Raw genomic sequence first — 11,827 nt, 5'->3', positions numbered from 1 at the left:
CTTGCCTCTAAGTTTTATTAACAAAAAGTTATGTCCATTCTTAATTTGGAAATGCTGATTTAATCACTTAGAAATTTGGGTTTAAATACTGAAGAACTTCCCCAGGCTTAAAATAAGGATTATGATTACCTTTTAGTAACATGTTAAAAACATGTTAACATGCTATTGGTGACTAGCATTATACTGTGTTAGACAGAGGTAATTGAAAAAGCATTTAGACTGTTTAAATCTTTTGAAAAATTCAATTTAATTTTTGAAGTTTTTTTTTCCTTGCTACACAGGTATCTTCCACATCCGTATATGGTTTAAATTCTGATACAGTCTAAGTGCTAAAGACTCGCTCTCTTAATGGCAGTTAGCATTTTGCATGTGTGTTCATTCATTGCATTGGCAAGTTAACCTAGTCTGACTATATCACTGGTCTAGTTACATTGCCCTAGAATCATGGGCTACCTCAACTGCTAGTGTCTGAGGCCACATATTTCTTCCCAAAAGCTTTAATCCCTCGTCCTGTCTCCCAGAGGCAGCATAATTATATCCCCAGCTTTTCAAGAGCCAAATCCCAGCACTGTTGCCAACCTCCAGATAGCTGTAGAAATCCCAGCACAGAAGATCCAGAACGTATGGTGCAGTTTGGTAGCCACCAGCCACATGCGGCTGCTGAGCACTGGTAATGACTGGGATGCTTAGTGTACAAAATACAACAGGTCTGAAGACATATTTTTTAAAATGTATCTCATTGATAGCTTTTTATATTGATTACTTGTTGAAATGATATTTGCGATATTTTGGATTAAATAAAATATTAAAATGAATTTCACCTGCTTATTTTTTTGTGTAGCTGCTATAAAATTTTAAATTGCATATGTGGCTCACATTGTATTTCTGTGGTGATTTAGAAGGGGAATTAGTAAACTCAGCTCTTCCTTGAAATCTGGCCTGACACCCTTATTTGTAAATAAAGTTTTATTGGAACACAGCCACACCCAGTCATTTGCATATTTTATATGGCTAATTTTGAGGTACAACAGCAGCATTAAATAGTTGTTAACAAAATATATATACCATGAAACCCAACTTATTTACAATCCGTTTTAATAGTAAATCATTTGGTAGAGTTTGCTGACCTCTGATGTAGAACTGTGGTATGATCTGTGCTTTAAAGGTCTGAAAAAGAAAAAAGCCTTCTTATAAAGAAAACTCTTATTATATAGCACTGTTTTATAACTATATTATCTCTCCCTCTGTAATTTTTATAGTCTTCCTGTTCTTCTACAGCCCTACCCATAATTTACAACTTCAACCTGTTTCACTGTCTCTACTTAAAGCCAAACATGATTTGTTTAAAATAACATAATTAAATAATAATGCCAATTTAAATTTTTCCTCCTGGCAACCTTACAGGTGCTGATGTACCCTCCCTCCTTCACCCCTTCAGTGATGTAGCTGTGGTGGGAGGTCACTGTGGCAGCTAGTCCACTCAACTGTGGCAACCAGTTGACTTGCATAATCCAGGATGTAAGGAAGAGCCTCAGATACACCTCTTTATAATGAATAGCTTCTCTGAGCCTCAAGCCAGATTAAGGTTGGGTGCGGTTGTGGTTGACTTTGATGTAGAACTGTTGATTACACTGGCAGATCTAAGAAAAAGTCACAGTATTCACCTATATAGATTCATCTATATCAAGCAGCAAAGATGTAAAATAAACATTCTTGGCCCTGTAATTTCTTAGAGATGTTTCTGTTTTTAATTGGTGCCATACAATAAGATAGTATGTTTTGGTTTATATCTTAGAATCCAAATGACTAAGATGCTTAAACCATTTCCAGAGTCCTAAATGATCAGCAGAATCCAGTGTGTATGTTGTGTTGGGGAACTGTAGACCTCATTTTTCTGGTGATACATTAATACACTGTATCCAGTTTTCTCATTTGAACCATAAAGTGTTATGACATTGATTTTCACCTATTGATTATTTTTCCAGTATGAGTAATTCCTGTTTACATGGTTTGCCTTTAAAAAAGGTGATTATAATAGATCATCCTTTGAATTAAAGTTTAATTTTAGGCATCTAATATAAATTTTTACCTTTATAGAAAAAAAATCATCAGATGTTGATACTGTTTTGCTTCCTAACTCAACCACATTTAAACCAATTGTGTCACTTAATCCAGACAGTAAAGGAACCATTTGGAACTGTTTGCAAACCTGAATATAAGACGGATACTTCCATGGCAGTTCAGAGGCACATGGGGCCATTGTTTGAAAAGGACAAGACAGGTGAGTGGAGTTTGATTTATTCTTTAACCATGCAGTCAGATCCAACTGTTTTCATCTTTCTGATTTCTCAGCTTTGTCATTGTTTAGTTGCTCAGTCGTGTCCAACTGTTGTGACTCTATGGACTGTAGCCCACCAGGCTCCTCTGTTCATGGGATTTCCCAGGCAAGAATACTGGAGGGGGGTTACCATTTCTTCCTCCACAGGATCTTCCTGACCCAAGGATCAAACCCGGGTTCTCTGCATTGCGGGCAGACTCTTCACTGACTGGACCACAAGGTAAGCCCCAATTTCTCAGCTTTATCCTCTTAAAAATTAAAAGAACAATTATCCATGTCATTGCCACGGGTATCAGTAATAGTAACATGTTTTTTAAATTATTTTTTAAAGATGGATTTATTTGTTTAGGTTGTGCTCGGCCTGCGTTCCTGTGTGTGGGCCTCCTCCAGTTGCAGCGAGCAGGGACTGCTCTCTAGGCGCGGTACAGGCTTCTCATTGTGGAGGAGCACAGGCTATAGGGCGCTTGCGGTTCAGTAGGTGTGGAACACTGGCTTAGCTGCCTGGCAGCATGTGGAATCTTCCCAGACCAGGTGTCATACCCATATACCTCCCACTGGCAGGCAGATTCTTAATCAGGCCACCAGAGAAGCCCTGTTTTTTTAATTATCAATAAAGTATGTCATCTTAAATATGTACACAACAGAAAATTGTGACCTGAAGAGACCCTCAACAAAATAAAGCAAGTTACTCATTTTTCAGATCTTTTATTAGTCCCTAACGTTATGTAAAGGCTTATTGTCACTACAGTGCCTGTCTCCAGATTTAGGTTGTTTTTTTTTTTTCTACTTGTCATTTTATTAATTTTAGTATCCATACTTCACCAATATGGTGGCTGCATTTTACGGAAATAGACACATCAATCTACATGTTTGTATCTGCAATCCTATTTAAATTCAGTATTTCCAACCACAAAAGGTGTTAGAAAATTCTATTTTGGGCTTCTAGGAAAAAGTACAGCAGGATACGGTTCAAATCTTAAGCTGCATTTATTTCTGGTCCTCTACAGCTAACATTCTACAAAAAATAGTTGTGCAGAGATAATTAAATAATTGCGGGAAACCAGTGGTCTCAAGGTTCTTTATTTTCTAAGCCTTTGTCCATATGAAGCGGGAGAAGGCAGACGGGGCGGTCGTGATGCTGAGACGAGTCCGTGCAGGGTCACCGTGTAGGTTAACAAACCCTTCAGAGCCTGCCCAGTTGGAGCCACCCCTCTGCTGTCTGTGCCAGTGCTGATTAAAAGCTTCCAGTTTATTACTTACTTTAATTGGAGGATAATTAACTTTACAATATTGTGATGGTTTGTGCCATACATCAATATGAATCAGCCATAGGCATACATGTGTCCCCTCCATCCTGAACCCCTATGTGTGACACTTTTTAAAACCTGCTTTGTGATCACAGGAGAAAAAAAAAAGTGAATCTTCCTAATGGGGAAGCAGTCATTGTGTCCCTGGACAGCCCACTAGGCTGCACGCAGAGTGAGTATTGCTACCTTAGCTGGTGTGAAATGTAGTTTGCTTTTACCTGTTTCAACCTCTTGTAAGTTCAGTTATTGCTTTTATTTTCTGAAATGTCAAATTGATGTTATAATACCTACCTCAGAGTTATGTGGACTAAAGGAGAAGATCATCTGTAAGATACCTAGTCAAGTTCTGACAGTTCTGGATGGTCCTTGGGTCTAAGCTGTGTAACCTTGAGTAAGGCTTTCAACCTTCTTTTGAGCCTTGGTTAAACATAGACAGTGTGTTGAAAAGCAGAGACGTTTCTCTGCAGACAAATGTCCGTATAGTCAAGGCAATGATCTTCCCAGTGGTCACACACTTGTGAGAGCTGGACTGGAAAGAAGGCAGAGCACAGAAGAATTGGTGCCTTCAAACTCTGGTGCTGAAGAAGACTCCTGATAGTCCCCTGGACAGCAAGGGAATCAAACCAGTCAATCTTAAGGGAAATCAACGCTGAATACTCATTGGAAGGACTGATGCTGAAGCTGAAGCTCCAGTATTTTGGTCACCTGATGTGAACAGCTGACTTGTTGGAAAAGTCCCTGATGCTGGGAGAGATTGTGGGCAGAAGGAAAAGAGGGCATCAGAAGATGGCATCACTGATGCAATGGACATGAACTTGGACAAATTTCAGAAGATGGTAAGGGATAGAGACACCTGAAGTGCTGCAATCCATGGGGTCACAAAGAGTTGGACATGATGGGGTGACTGAACAAAAATAACTCAAAATAATCCTCTCTCTTAAAATAGACCCAAAAAAAGACAAACTTGGTACTTGGACTATATTGTATACAACTCATGTCACATCTCAAAAGACAATGGCCTGGGATAAAGTATCAGAACATTACCCTGCTCCCATTATATCAGTCCCTCTCTCACATCCACAAACCACTATTAAGGACTATGTGAGAATGCCTCTTTCATTAAATAAGCTAGTAACCTGGCAGAATGGCCCAAGGAAAAAGAATGGTACTTTAAATAACCAACTGCTGACTATATGGGAGTGCAGTGGACTATTAGGGAAGGGTGAAAGTTCTTGAAAACAATGAGAAATGTTTTAGACCATGCAAGGCTCTCACACCAAAGTCATTCTTCCAACCATCACACCGGACAGTTTGACCTGCAGGACTCCGGTTGCAGAGCAGTCCTAATTCTGAAGTATACCTGCAGGCCAGCCTCGTTCTGTGGGGTACTGTCCTGTGGGCCTAGGGCGTAGCTCTGTAGTTCCACCAAGAAGAATTAGGATCAGGTAGGAGAAAGGGCTCCCCTGGTGGCTCAGTCAGTAAAGAATCCACCAGCAATGCAGGAGACCTGGGTTCAGTCCTTGGATCGGGAAGATCCCCTGGAGAAGGAAATGCCTACCCACTCCAGTATTCTTGCCTGGAGAATTCCCTGGACAGAGGAGCCTGGCAGGCTATACAGTCTATGAGATCACAGAGTCAGACATGACTCAATGACTAATACTTTCTTTTTTTTTTCCAAAGGACAAAGGCAGAAGGGGCAAAGATAAAACCCAAAGCAGCACTTGTATTTAACCACTATTTGTTGATGTAACCTAACATTATTTCCCATCTTCCTCCCTGCCCCCCGCCACACACTCATGCCTAGTGAAAATTCACTAAAGAGAAAAGTTTACTGCTAGGATTTAGTCAGGATTCCAACCCCCAAAGTTTAATCTATATCAGCATTTCAACCTTTTTCTCATTATCACCTCCTTAAGGAAACTTTTCTAGACTTTTTTTTCCTGATCATCCCTCCTGCATGAAATTTGAATACCTTATATATACTGTATATCTGCATTTTATACTGGGTTGGCAAAAAAACTTGTTTGGATTTTTCCGTAACATGCAAAAATTCAAATGACCTTTCTGACCAACCCAATACATAAATTCTTTTTTCAACTCCTAAGAACCAATTTTCTCCCTACTGGGAGTGGAGAGAATAGTGTCACCATGGAGAAGTCATGCTCATACAAATGAGCTGGTTGGTGACAATGGTAAGAAGAAACAGGCTTTGTTTCCTGGTATCTTGACTGAAAAAATTTTAAACCATCAAGAGATGGTGATTAAAAACCTCTCAGAGTTAGCTGTGTTCTTTCCTCCATCACGTGGGGAGCATAGCAGACAAAGCCCACCCACTCCAGTCCCCACACAGCTATTGAGGTCATTTGAATCCTAGCAGCTCACAGGCCTGATGCGATACAATCAGTCCTCTGAATTCTTAAGCATAAGCCCTTCAAGCAAGTTTATCAACATCCACGGGTGGACTCAGGAAGGTTTGGGGGCCAGGATTGGATAAGTGTTAGTGAAAATTCAACCCAGTGCTAGATTAGCCATAATTTAAGAAGTGATAGAAGAAAAAGCAACCCACTGCAGTATTCTTGCTTGGGAAATCCTATGGACAGAGGAGTCTGGCAGACTGCGGACCACACTCCGCGGGGTCATAAGAGAATCACACAGGACTTAGCAACTAAACAGCAACAGCAACCACACCACCACCTTTGTTTCCTCTGGAATCCAAACTCCATTATTACAGTCCCTGTGTTGTAACTAACCCCGCTGTCCTGCTTTCTACTGGCAGGTTGACACCCTGCTACTGCTCTCATCACTGGTATTTCTAATGCTGATTCTCTCAAGTGGCATGTTTAAACCAGTGTGTGGTCAAAGCTCCCTGGTATAATGCCTTTGGGCAAATATTTGGCCAGATCTTTGTTCTGGTCTCCAGGTGACTAAGGCATGTATTCTTAAAGCAAGATCCCTTCCAACAACCCATCAGCAATTCCATTGTGTGAGTTGGTTAAAAAATATTTTAGGGGGACTTGGTGGTCCAGTGGCTGACACTCCATATTCCCAGTGCAGGGGGCCTGGGTCTGATCCCTAGTCAGGGAATTAACTCCCACATGCTGCAACTAAGAGTTTGCATGGGGCAAGTAAGCCACAGCACAGTCAATAAATAAAGATATACTTGGACATATTCTGAACCCATCAGAAACCTGGAACAAATGAAATATATACAAAAGAGAAATGATAAAATATCTGAATTTGAGGGTTTTAGAAACACATACATTATGGCTAAAAGCCTTACTTCTTCCTATTAAAAAAAGAATACCAAAGCCAGAAATATCTGCTTCTAGGGTCTGCAGACACTGTTGTGTATACCCTGTCTTGCAGGGAATGGTACTAGTGCAGTCTAGAACAAATTGGAAAGACTAGCCAAGGCCACTGGTTTGTGAATTTGGAAAGCCAACATCTAGGAATCATCACATTTGACCTAGAGCTTGAGTGATAAAGCACAAGCATTTTGTTTCCTCATTCAAAAATACAGAAGTACAATAGTTAATCTAACCATAGGAACAGAAAAGACAGGTGTAGGTGGAAACTAACAGAGTGGAGGTGAGAAGAGTAGCAGGTATTAAAATAAAACAACACAATGTGTAAATAATAGAATCCTTGGATAACTATGCACTATGCTAATCTGCCTGTAAATTTCACTGTTTAAACCATTACAAATCCAGTTAACACAAAGTTGATCAAAGGCAGAAAGAAAAAGTTATGAATGATATTACATAATGCCTACTCTTAACAAGGAACCAAATATTTTAAATGGAGGTGGAGGGTGAGAAGGAGAGGGAGTACTGAGGGAGAAGGACTCTGGTGTAACGCTGATTCCTGCGCAACTCTGGAATGATCTCTGAGCACTGAGAAAGCTGATCCTCCTCAGGACTCAGCATGGAGTGCTTAAGACCAAGTGAGCCCAATCAGTCTTGAAAGAATGCTGTAGATACACCTGATGTCTGAGGTCTATGACGTGGGTCATACACAAGCAGTATGTAAAACACATGGGATGCAGGAAGAACATACTAGCGTTTCCATATACATAAGTAGTGTATGTGTGTATATATATACATGTACACATACGTACATACACAGGCTTCCCTGGTGGCTCAGTGGTAAAGAATACACCTGCCAATGAAGGAGACACAGGTTTGATCCCTGGGTTGGGATGATCCTCTGGAGAAGGAAGTGGCAACCCACTCCAGTATTCTTGCCTGGGAAATCCCATGGACAAAGGAGCCTAGTGGGCTACAGTCCATGGGGTCACACAACTCAGACATGACTTAGTGACTAAACAATATATACCTACACACATATATTTATCTGTGTTATATCTATCCATTATATACAAACAATGTGTGTGTATACACACAGACACAGGACAAAATTTGTTATTTAAGTTGTGAGATCCAAGTTTGGAGACCACTACTCTGACTTTATTGTTTTGTGTGTGTGTGGGTGTTTTATGTTTTTATTGAAGGATAATTGCTCTACAGAATTTCGTTGTTTTCTGTCAAACCTCAACATGAGTCAACCATAGATAAACATATATCCCCTCCCTTTTGAACCTCCCTCCCATCTCCCTCCCCATCCTACCCCTCTAGGCTGATACAGGGCCCCTTTGAGTTTCCTGAGCCATACAGCAAATTCCCCTTGGCAATGGAAAATGTAAGTTTCCATGTTACTCTTTCCGTACATCTCACCCTCTCCTCCCCTCTCCCCATGTCCATAAGTCTGTTCTCTGTGTCTGTTTCTCCACTGCTGCCCTGTAAGTAAATTCTTCATTACCATTATTCCAGATTCTGTATATATGCATTAGAATATGATATTTGTCTTTCTCTGACTCACTTCACTCTGTGTAATAGGTTCTAGGTTCATCCACCTCATCAGAACTGATCCAAATGCATTCATTTTTATGGCTGAGTAATATTCCACTGTGTATATGTACTACAACTTCTTTATCCCTTCATCTGTCAATGGACATCTAGGTTGCTCCCAGGTTCTAGCTACTGTAAATAGTGCTGCTGTGAACAATGGGATGCATGTGTCTTTTTCAAATTTGGTTTCCACAGAGTATGCCTAGGAGTGGGATTGCTGGGTCATATGGTGGTTTTATTCCTAGCTTTTTAAGGAATCTCCATACTGTCTTCCATAGTGGCTGTTATCAATTTACATTCCCATCAACAGTGCAAGAGCGTTCCCTTTTCTCCACACCCTCTCCAGCATTTATTGTTGGCAGACTTTTTGACGATGGCCATTCTGACCAGTGTGAGGTGATATCTCATTGTAGTTTTGACTTGCATTTCTCTAATAATGAGTGATGTTGAGCATCTTTTCATGTGTTTGTTAGCCATCTGTATGTCTTCTTTGGAGAAATGTCTGTTTAAGCCTTTTTCCCACTTTTTGATTGGGTTGTTTGTTTTTCTGGCATTCAGTTGTATGAGCTGCTTGTATATTTTGGAAATTAATCCCATGTCAGAATAGACAGCATATTAAAAAGCAGAGACATTGTTTTACCAACAAAGTTCTGTCTAGTCAAAGCTATGGTTTTTCCAGTAGTCACGTATGGATGTGAGTTGGCCTATAAAGAAAGCTGAGCACTGCAGAATCAATGCTTTTGAACTGTGGTGTTGGAGAAGACTCTTGAGAGTCCCTTGGACTGCAAGGAGATCCAACCAGTCCATCCTGAAGGAAATCAGTCCTGAATATTCATTGGAAAGACTGATGCTGAAGCTGAAACACCAATACTTTGGCCACCTGATGCAAAGAACCGACTCATTGGAAAAGACCCTGATGCTGGGAAAGATTGAAGGCAGGAGGAGCAGGGGATGACACAGGATGAGATGGTTGGATAGCATCACCAATGTGATGGACTTGAGTTTTGAATAGTTGGGAGTTGGTGATGGACAGGGAAGCCTGGTGTGCTGCAGTCCATGGGGTCGCAAAGTCACACACAACTGAGCGACTGAACTGTTTGACTGAACCTGCCAATAGAGCTACTATATGATCCAGCAATCCCACTCCTGGGCATATATCTGGAGGAAAACATGATTCAAAAGGATACATGCACCCCAATGTTCACTGCAGCACTATCTTCAATAGCCAAGACATGGAGGCAACCTAAATGTCTGTTGACAGATGAATGGATAAAGATGTGGTACATACATGCAGTGGCTTATTACTCAGCCAGTAAAAAGAATGAAACAATGCCGTTTTTCACAACATGGATGGACCTGGAGATTATCATATTAAGTGAAGTAAATCAGACAGAGACAGACAAATATCATATGATATCACTTATATACAGTATTTTTTTTAATGTTACAAATGGTCTTATTTACAAAATAAACAGACTCACAGACTTAGAAAATGAATTTATGGTTATGAGGGGTGAAATGCGGAGGGGAGGATAGATAAGGAGTTTGGGATTGACATGTACACACTACTATATTTAAAACAGATAATCAGCAAGTTCAGTTCAGTCACTCAATCATGTCTGACTCTTTGCAACCCTATGGACTGCAGCACTCCAGGCTTCCCTGTCCATCACTAACTCCCCGAGCTTGCTCAAACTCAGGTCCATTGAGTCAGTGATGCCATCCAACCACCTCATCCTCTGTCATCCCCTTCTCCTCCTGCCTTCAGTCTTTCCCAGCATCAGGGTCTTTTCCAGTGAGTCAGTTCTTTGCATCAGGTGGCCAAAGGATTGAAGTTTGAGCTTCAGCCATCAGTCCTTCCAATGAATATTCAGGACTGACTTCCTTTAGGATTGACTGGTTTGATCTCCTTGCAAGGACCTATTGTAAAATAATAATAATACACTATATAGAACTGTTGCACACTAGTTCTTTCTTAGAATCATTTAAACACGAGTTTACACATAGGCCATATACATACAAGAATTAGTATGTGATACAGATAATTCAAATCAGTAAGAATGAAGGTGAAACAAGTGATTCTCCAATTTAAAAAACTATCAGATGTCTATCACTCCTCATATTAAAAGGATGCAATAATTTTAAAACTAGTAAAAAGTATTTTAAAAACTTTACACTCTTGGGATGGTAAAAGTTTTCCTAAGCATGGTCAAAAAACCCAGAAGCTATAAAAGGAAGAGGATAGATTTGACAACATAAAATGGAAAATCAGTGCATAGTAAACACACAGTATGAAGTACACAACACGGAGAGAATATCTGCATGTTAATGACAAAGAATTAATATCCACAATCTACAAATAATCCTGGGATATAAAGCTTATATCAATGATTCATTGAAGAACATGAAAGATAAATCACAGAAAAAAGCGATACAAATAATCTCCTGATATAACTATCTCCACCTCACCAATACATCTAAAATGATGTGTCATTTGTCACCTAAGTTTGGCAAAGATGAAAAACAGCCATTGTTGGCAAGGACATGGAGAAATAAGCACCATAACATACACTGGTGCAAGTGTAAAGTAACAGAAGTTTTAACCTTTTTGGAATGTAGTTTACCAATGTTTCTCCTAATTTAAAATATGAGTTCTAGCAATTATAAGTCTAGAAATATATCCTAAAAAATCATATAAGGATATTCTCTATAGCATTACTTGTAATAGGATAGAGCTAGAAACCATGTAAATGTCAAATTACAGGGAAATATTAAATAATGATAAATATATCCATATGATATAAGGGATAATATATCCATATGGAGGATGACTACTGTATTGATTAGCCATCATGGTGTAACAAAACTACCCCCAAATCCCTTCAGCTATATCAAAAATGAACATTTACTGTTCTCATCAGATATCTGGGGGTGGCACGGAGGACCTGGACCCGGCAGGTCCTGCTCTGAGGTGGCTTGCTCACATGGCAGGCTGGTTGTTGGCCAGAGGCCAGGTGCTGCCCATGTGGCTTTCACTTCAGGCTGTTTGAATGTCCGCTCAACACGGGGGCTGGTGGCCCTACAGTTGAACAGTCCTGGAGATGCTAAGCTAAAACTGGGATGTCTTTTATGACCTGGCCTCAGAAGTCCCACAGTGTCACTTCCACCATTTCCTATGCATCACACAGAACAGCTGTATTCAGTGAGAGGGGAGTATATAAATGCCAAGCAGCAAGGATCATTTAAGCTGAAATTTAAAGGCTGAACAGTAGTTA

Source organism: Odocoileus virginianus, chromosome 20, assembly GCF_023699985.2.
Source record: "Odocoileus virginianus isolate 20LAN1187 ecotype Illinois chromosome 20, Ovbor_1.2, whole genome shotgun sequence".
NCBI lineage: Eukaryota > Metazoa > Chordata > Mammalia > Artiodactyla > Cervidae > Odocoileus > Odocoileus virginianus.
This window is presented reverse-complemented; position numbering follows the sequence as displayed.